Source organism: Electrona antarctica (assembly GCF_951216825.1).
Source record: "Electrona antarctica genome assembly, chromosome: 12".
Taxonomy (NCBI): Eukaryota; Metazoa; Chordata; class Actinopteri; order Myctophiformes; family Myctophidae; genus Electrona; species Electrona antarctica.
Window position 1 is genome coordinate 19,340,800 of NC_136793.1, and position 9,737 is coordinate 19,350,536.

Genomic DNA, 9,737 nt, shown 5'->3' on the forward strand with positions numbered 1-9,737 from the left:
TACTACTGTGTTGGAGGAAGGGAATAGGCTACTATAGTAACATAGACAGACAGAGCCAAGGCTCGGCAACATTCCTCGCTTTGTAGTCTGTTGGGAGCAGAAGTTTCTATTTGACCATTATCATCATGGGAAACCCGCAAGGCCCCCCCCAAGCATGGTGGGAATATTTAAAAGGCTCCGACCCGTGTTAAGGGGAGGATGGAGGGGGGCGTGGGTTACCTCATTCCATCTCACTATCCCCTCGCACTGTCTGGCGCTGTGCCAAGCCATCAGCTTAGCTCACGCACGGACCAGTTTCAATTGATGAGGGGAAGAATAGGCTCACTCACGCAAGGTCTTCTTGGCTACAATAACACCACTGTTTGTTTGTGTACATACATGAGCGCCCACTCAGTAGGAAATACCACTGAAGACTGTCTTGAATACACCTGCTCCTGCCAGATCAGCATCACAGCACTGGCCAACAGTACAAATGCCTCTCCTGCCATCAGAGCAGATACTATTGAGAATATAGGTCAGTGCATGGTTCCCAAACCTTTGTCCCGAGAGTCGAGGCCTATTGAAAGTAGCCAATCTGCTATTTTCACTACTTCTATATACATTATATATATATATATATATATATATATATATATATATATAAAGATATTAGTGTAGCCAATGTTCACTGAAATGGAAATTATAGGCTACTTTTCGAATGAGGTTGTGTGTGTAACAAGAATAGATGCAATTTGCATCATGCAAATGTTTGCTGAGGTCAGGAAAAACTTTTCTATTTTTAGCAGTGTCAAACAAGCATGCATTAATAACCTCCTGGACACAGGAGAGGGTGTGTACTGTGTAGTAGTTGTGCATCATCCATGGGTAGTAGGCCTGCACAGTCCACATGATGTACTGTACTGTAATGACCTCTTTTCCTGCTTACATCTGACAAAAGCTGAGACCCCCCCCACACGTGTGCGCACGTGCACCACACAGTGACAAACAGTTGTGTTTTTCAAAGATGTTAAGCCACTTAAGCCTTCTTACGATTGCAAAAATAGCGGATGGCAGAGGTGTTGCAAGCTCAGCTTATGGATTGGCTATTTTTGCATTTTCTTTGAAAAATCTTTTCTGCTTCTTGAAAAATGTTGATTTCTTTTCTTTTCTTTTTTGACTATTTCTGACAATACAATGACTCAAAAGTGCAATGAATGATTTTTTGCAAAATGTCTACTACCTCCAAACAGCAAACACACAAGAACGCATGCCCCTCCTGTGAGCTTTGCCACCCAACCCTATACCCCAGGTTGGATAACACTGATAGAGCATGAACCAAGCCCAGAGATAGAAGCAAGAGTAGGTGGACAGATGTACGCATGAGCAGGGCATTCATGCATGTTCTTCCTGGACCATTCACTAAACCAATGCGTATAATCTACAAATACTGACATCTGGACACATTGCACTTTGCCCAATGTGAGCCTTATGTTATTTACTAATAAGGTAGATGGGTAAACCACCTCCACATGTCTGTAAAAGGTATAGCCTAATCAAAATCCTATGTCTCTTCAATCAACAGAGAAAACCCAGGAACAAGTGATGAGGTCCCTGGAAACTGTGAATAAGATGATGAAGGAAAAGGATGGAACATAGAAAGTTCTGAAGGAAGGCCACTTGCATCAGTTGACTCCAGGCTGCCCCCTGGTGTCATTGGTGTGGTGTAAAAAAGTACTGTTTCAAACAGTGGGTCAAAGACAAATTTGTATGGGTCACGAGTGATAATCTAAAGTGACACATTAGGAGCTTGTATCTATATTGATATATTCACTAGTTTGGGTACTACGGACACATCACATTTCATTTTTGGGTCTCAAGCTAAAAAGTTTGGGAAACACAGGTGTATATAGGCTTGGAGCCACTGGTCTCATCAGCGACGGTTACATGTGCAGGAACAGCACTGGTGGTTGGCATGACAGGTTGTAACAGACGGCATGAAGTCCAATATGCCAAATCTGTGAAATTAGTTGAAGCTCTTGGCAGTTGCTGCTGTCCACCCATTTTCAAAACAAATATGGGTAAATTCTCCTTCTACAACACGGCCACCCAGGCGTGGAATGCCCTGACTCGCTCCCTCAAAAAATGCAGATCACTTACATCTTTTAAAACAGGCCTGAAAGGGAGAGGTATCTTCCCCCTAAAACAGGTGATCACCCCCCCTTCCTTACCCCCACTCTGTACATAGTTTATATTTTTTCCTGAAATGATTTAGATTTTTGTTTTTGGTGTTATTGATGATATTGAATTTTGTTGTTATTCTTCATGTCATGTCTATGAATTGATTGCATAGGACCGAGCTGGTAACAAGACCGCAAGGACATTTATGTACTATGTTCCTGTTTTTACATTTATGTTCAATAAACTATTCATTCAATCAATCAATGGGGCAGGGTTTTTATTTATTCTATTTTTTGGATGCAGGTGTAGTTACAGGAGTTAACTGACAGAATGGCAGCAGCACAAGGAGCAATGTAGGTACAATACCACAGTAAGAGAGTAAATTGATTAGTAGGATATACTGGGAACAAAGACAACAGTAGATGGGGCCCTGTCATCCTGAACCCATCCTGAAAACTATATTACACTCTACCAAAGAAAATATTAGAGGATTCCTAAGTTCCTATATATGACACTGCTGTAAATAAGGGCATATTTCTATCAATTAATTTGAAAACAATGTATATTTTTAATTTAATTAGGAATCATTATTCCCACACTGAAGATCATCGCCTTGTTCAAAACACATTTAGTATTTAAAACATGAACATCTTTGAAATTATGCTGTTCCTCCTGTTGATTTTTGGTACATCCATCCATCTTCAACCGCGTATAGTTGGGTTGCGAGGGCAACAGCTCCACCAGAGAACTCCAGACTTCCCTCTCCAGAGCAACATTAGTAACTTCCTTTTGGGGGATCTCGAGGCATTCCAAGGGCAGTGAGTTGATATAATCCCTCCGTCTGATCCTTGGTCTGCCCCAGGGTCTCCTCCCAGTGGGACGTGCATCGAGGACCTCCGCCACTCCGATTCTCCGGCTGATCTCCATCTCCGTCCTCCCCTCACTCGTGAACAAGACCCCGAGATACTTAAACTCCTTCATCTGGGGTAATGTCTCGTTCCCTACTTGGACTGCACAATCCATCGGTTTCCTGCTGAGAACCATGGCCCCAGATTTGGAGATGCTCATCCTCATCCCAGCCGCCGTACACTCGACTGCAAACCGGTCCAGTGAGAGCTGAAGGTCTCGACCCATGGTGCCATCAGGACCACATCATCTGCAAAAAGCAGTGAACCATCTTGCAATAAGGGGGAGGTGTCAGACTTTATTGCAATACATTTCCTAGCAACACAGAGTGCGACCTCTATACATAAGATTTTGTCTCTTCTTAGATTTGCACTGATAGCAGTGAAGTTTCCTAAGAGGCAAAGTCCAGGGTCCAACGGATAGGGTCCATCACCATCTATAATTTTAGCCAGTGTATCACAGATATCATAACAGAATGTTTCAACGTTTATACATTGCCATGTACTGTACAGTGCAAAAACGAGCCGCCTTCTGTAGAAGAAGATCCCAGTGATCGAAACGTTGAATCAATAAACCAGTGGAGCTGAGTTTTTCATACCAGTGTTGCGGACTCTATTTCTTCTTCTGTAGGCTACCATACCTAAAACATAAATCTGAAATCTCAAATTTGTATCTATGCAACTTTTGAGGTGTATAATAAAGTTGGTGGAGAACATTATACTCTATACTCTTCTATACTCTGTCCCCGCCTTTTCCCCTGTAAACCTTTCTAAGTATTTTTGTTGACAGAATATGACTTTTGCTCACAGTATAAAAACTGTAATTTGTTTTCTTCATTGGTATAGTAGTCAGGGAAAAGGTTACATGCAGCAAGGGAGGACTCACACACAGAGAACAAAAAAATCTGAATTATACGTAAATTATGCTATTTGATACAGGGCTGTAGACTACTGACTTTGCATAGAATGCAAAAGTTTCTGTCCATGTTGGACTTTCCTCAGCGTCAGATTGCTTGTGTGAAACTGTACATTATCAAAATCAAAATAGAATTGTGACAAAAGTGGAATAATTGACTAATGCTAAACTTTTCTTCAGGAAGCTGAGTGTAAAACATATCTGTACACAATTATGTCACAAATAAGACTGAAATGGTGCATTTATATAGTGCCTTTATCCAAGGCGCTTTACAGAGATTGTGCATTACATTCACCCATTCATACACCGATGGCAGCGGAAACCATGCAAGGCACCAACTAGCACATCGGGAGCAATTTGGGGTTCAGTGTCTTGCTCAAGGAAACTTCGACAGTAACTCTGGGGGAGCCCGGGTTTGAACTGGCAACCTCACGGTTACCATCCAGCCACTCTACCCCTGAGCCACCACCGCCACTGAAAAGAGCAGATAATCAATTTGGTGTGTTGGATTTGTGGGTCTAACGTAATGAGGTTAGCAATTTTCTAGTCGTGGTCAGTGGCAGTGAATAACTCAGTCAGTCAGTTAGTCTGGGTGGCAGAATGATTCTGCAGTGTCAACTTGTCCTAATTTAGCCCGAGAAGGTCTGCCAGGCAAGGCACAACAATATGCCATTGTTTAACAGGGGAACAATCGCGCCGTGTAGGGATTCAGGCAACTCAATAGGCAGAGTACATTTGAGATCACGCAGAGTAGATCATTTTATACAATGAATCTTGTAGCAAAGATTTTGCACACCTACAGGCGACAGGTGCGTAGGAGAGGGTAAGGTGCCCGACAATATTCCTTTTTTGTCTCCACCAGGCCGAAGGCATGGGGAGAGAGTATGTTTTGCACTCCGTCCGTGTGTGTGTGTGTCCTTCCGTCCGTCCGTCCGTCCTTCCGTCCGTCCGTTATCAGCTAATCTCCGGCACCGTTGGCCCGATCAATGCCAAACTTTGCACACACACTCCCTGGATGCCAACGATGAACCTCTGCCCCACATTTTCCAGAACGGCCTGTTATAGCGCCACCATGAGGCAGCTTTTCACATTCTTTACCTAAAACTGCACCGATCTGCGTGATACGTTGCATGCACACTCCCTAGAGGCCAAGGACAAACCTTTGACCTGCATTTGCCGCATCTGCCTTTTATAGCGCCACCAGGAGGCCGACTTTTGTAAAACACATTTTTTGATATTACTCCTCCAGATTCTGTCCAAAAATCTCACAAATCGTTACACAGTATCTCTATGGTCATGTGCTCAAGTCGGATCTGTCCGATATTTCATATTCCATCCTAATTGGCTTTCACAGTTTGCAAGATTGCCCCGTTTTGAACAAAAGCCTCAAATCATGAACGCAGCATGCAATTTACGTGAAATCTTTCACACATTTTCTTACTAGGCTGAGGAATATATCCCACCCTTTTCACATTGGCCTGTTATAGCGCCACCAACAGGTTGATTTTTGCAAAACACATTTTTGGAACAAAATGCTTCAAAAACATGTTTATATTAATCCTAAACATTTTGCCAAACATCTCACACAGTCCTATCCTCCTGGTGGAGACCTGTGCCCAGAAGGGCACTTTTTCTAGTTATACAATGAATCTTAACATTGCCCAAACTAACTGCACTTGATCATGTTTTACATGGAAATACACTGGTGTTAGGCTAGTGTTCCATCAGCCAGAACACTGAGCAGACTTACAGTATGTGTTTCTCTGAAACAACACCAGTTGTTTGCAGAAGTTGTGCTGGAAGGTTTACCCCACACTCATGTCTTCTTATCCTATAATAAAAGGGTGGTGTGCGTGTCACGTTTATAACACCCAGAAACGTGAGATCCCGACGGTTTGATTGGCAGAATTGGGTCACATTTTGATCACAAATGTGACATCCATCCCGATATGATGTTACTTTGTGCATCAGTAGGCGGAGATCTCCAATCGTCTGGCTATGTAAAGCAAAGCAAAGCAAAGTTACTATATTTACCCAGGGTATCTGGGCTAAGCTCAAGAACTTGTTTCCAGCCAGGCCCTGCTCATAGAACATTTCATGGTAGTGGTTCAATGCCTTGCTCAAGGGCACTTCAGCGGTGGTAATTTTAACGTGTCGGACCGCTGATTCGAACTGGCGACCTTCCGGTATCAAGACCGCTCCGCAATCCGTTCGGCCACCGCTGCCACATGTGAGACTGGCCTTTAACTTTAAGCAAGTGTGTGTGTGTGTGTGTGTGTGTGTGTGTGTGTGTGTGTGTGTGTGTGTGTGTGTGTGTGCATCTCATCTCACACCAAAAACACATCAATAAATGTTTTTTTGGGATGTCCTGAATGCATTTTTATCCAACCATCCATCCATCCATCTTCAACCGCTTATCCATAGTCAAGTCGCGGGGGCAACAGCTCCCCCAGAGAGCTCCAAACTTCCCTCTCCAGAGCAATATTAGTAACTTCATTCTGTTTCTGTGGGATGGATCATTTTGGAGATATGATCCCTCCATCTGATCCTTGGTCTGCCCGGGGTCTTCTTCCAGTGGGACGTGCATCGAGGACCTCCCTAGGGAGGCGCTCGAGAGGCATCTTTACCAGATACCAGAATGAATAGTTTATTTCGGTCTTAATAATTTTTATTACAGGACATGTTTGGACCAAAAAGGTGTAGGCTGAATCCATAGCTTATATAGTGCCTACCCTTTTTGACTTACTTATACAAGTAAGACGTGTAAACGCGGGAAGCGAACGAAGCTGTTGTGGCAGTCTGACACACACACACACACACACACACACACACACACACACACACACACACACACACACACACACACACACACACACACACACACACACACACACACACACACACACACACACACACACACACACACACACACACCTCTGTATCGTTCCAATTTCAGTTCGTAGTTGCCCTCTGGTGGCGGGCGGGTGGTGTTACAGCGTGACACACAGACAGACAGACTGACAACCAGACAGACAGACAGTTTTGGCCATCTTCTATAGTTAGTGCTCACTTCGTTCGCAATTAGTTCAAATAATAACAAAAACGAACAACAACAAATTAAAATTAAAAATAAGAAATTTATTTCTTTTCAAAATCTTTTTATTTCCGTTTTATAACAGTATGGGTGTCAAGTCACACGTTCATAGAAAAAATAAAAATAAAATATCAGATTTTAGTATCAGTGACAACAAACGTAGCCTACTGTATGAATCAGAGATCATGGGCAGACATAATGAAAAGACTGTTATTGTGCAAAACATGCCCCTTCAAGACAAAATAAAAACATTTTCTCCCCTTCAAGTCCCAATTTAGTATAGCCAATTCCCAATTCCCCAGCCTCTCTACAAGTACTCCATATCTGCTAACCCCCACAATCAGTCATTGGGAGGGGAACATCTTCTTTACACCCGACAGTGAAAGGTCTCACTAGGGGGGCGTAACGCATATGGAGGTACACGATATCCCCCCCACCTCCTCCCTCCCCTGAACAGGCGAGAAATTCATTTAATAAAATAAACTTTTTTTACAACAGGCAAGCAAAGGATACATTTGGTAGAATCATATGGAGATGGAAATGATGCATTATAAGAGGTTTATGATGATGTTTCCTCAGTTCCGTTCACAGGACAACAGCTGCCAAGTGGGTGCCACACATGCTATTTGTTGAGGGGAGCTAGCCCCTCCAATGCCTGGCTTTTGAAATAACGTCATAAATGAGAAAAAACTAAAGTACAATAATATAAACAAATCTCACCCGTGATAAGTGAGGGTTATGATGACGTAAAATTCTCCATCCATTGTCAATGGGAATTTAATGTTTGTGTAGGACAAAGTTTGTGCACAGTGCACACACACTAAAAGCTGGACATAGGAGGGACTAGTGCCCCTCAAAAACTACAAAACACAAACATCTGAGTATAGGGAACAAAAATCACACCCGTGTGAAGTGAGGGGCGCTAATATATTAAAGCCTAACTCATGTTGATTAGGTGATGTAATGGTGATGTAAAACAAACAAACATTAAACGCCATTAACAATAAAGAGACATATGACATAATGGGCACATTATGACGTAAATTTTCCCTTCATTGTCAATGGCGTTTACAAAACCAACATTGAACTAAAGACAAACATTAAACCTGTGTATAGGAGGGGCTCGCGCCCCCTCACGTGGAAAAGTGGAGAAATTTCACTAAACACACATTTTCTGGCAGAACTTTCAAATGGAAAGTCACACCTGTGTGAAGTGAGGGGCGCTCTTATGATTATACATCATCATACATTTATGCGATTGTTTTTTGTCTTGCAAAGTGGACATTCGTTTCTTCTCTTGTGCGTCCACCATTCCTGCAGACAGGCTTTGCAAAAGCTATGGCTACATGATAGAAGCACAGGATCTTTCATGTTTCATGTTTTAATGTTTAATTTACGTCGTATTTGGCGGACATTTGACCGAATTTCTCCTTTCATTGTCAATGGCAAATTGAGACGTGTGGGGACAGACACTATGATGTAAAATTTTCCATTCATTGTCAATGGGAATTTACTATGAAAACCTGCATCTCCCGTCTGTCCGTCCGTTAGTTAGTTAGTCACCCATGCCTCCATATGGTCACGCCTCGTGACATCATGTCTCCATATATGGTCACGCCTCATGACATCACGTCTCCATATATGGTCACGCCTGGTGATATGACGTGACATCATGAAGACCCTTAGATTTCCATACATGGTTGTTAGTCCATCACGCTTCGTGACATCGTGCCTCGTGACACGCTCCATATGTCAATCTGACATCATCAAACCCTCTACTGGATAACCATAACATGGAGAAGACTGGATCATCTGACCTCAAACCCTTAGATCTCCATATATGGAGCTGACCTGTCTTTACATTCCATATGTTGATCCTTCCCCACCCGTCCTTCCTGTTCTGACATTCCATATCTGACCTCATGTATATTCAAGACACGCTCCATATATGGCCAGTACAGAATTCATTCTATATGTTGATCTGACCCCCCATGCCAGTGTAACAGAGTTTAGTGGCTCGCCCAGCAGTCTGCCGTCGCCCAGGTGGATGCGTGCACGCCCTCAGGGCATCTTACTGGTGTTTGTGTAGGAAAGTTTGTGCACATACACCAAAAGCTGGACATAGGAGGGACTATCAAAAAAAATCATACTTGTGTGAAGTGAGGGGCGCTCTTATCATCATACATCATCAATTTACAATTACAATTTAGGCATTTTACATGAGCGATTTACATTAAGCAATAACAAAAATGTTATCATTTTTATTTTGGGAAAATGTTAGAGGGCTGTGAGAATTCCTCAGAAACTGGAGCTCACAATCATTAAATGACTGATTTTGTCAAAAGACCTTTGACCTTTACATCTCCCAATGAGTAAATCTTATGATTTGCTCGATCCACTTTTTCGGACGTCAAAAAAGCGACGTCAAAGAACTTCGTGGCCGGGGTAACCACTCCCGTTGAAATCGCATTTCCATTCATGCGAGTGGAGTCTGGACTCTGGTTACGGGATAGCTTTTTTCTTTTTGGGCATGACCCCGTCTTATAGCTGCTTGCAGCTATATTTATTATTAAATATTATTATTTTTTTATTAAATAATATTACTTCTGTCTGCACTCCAGGCCAAACCGTGCAGTCGTTTTTTTACGAAATGCGGTAATATGGT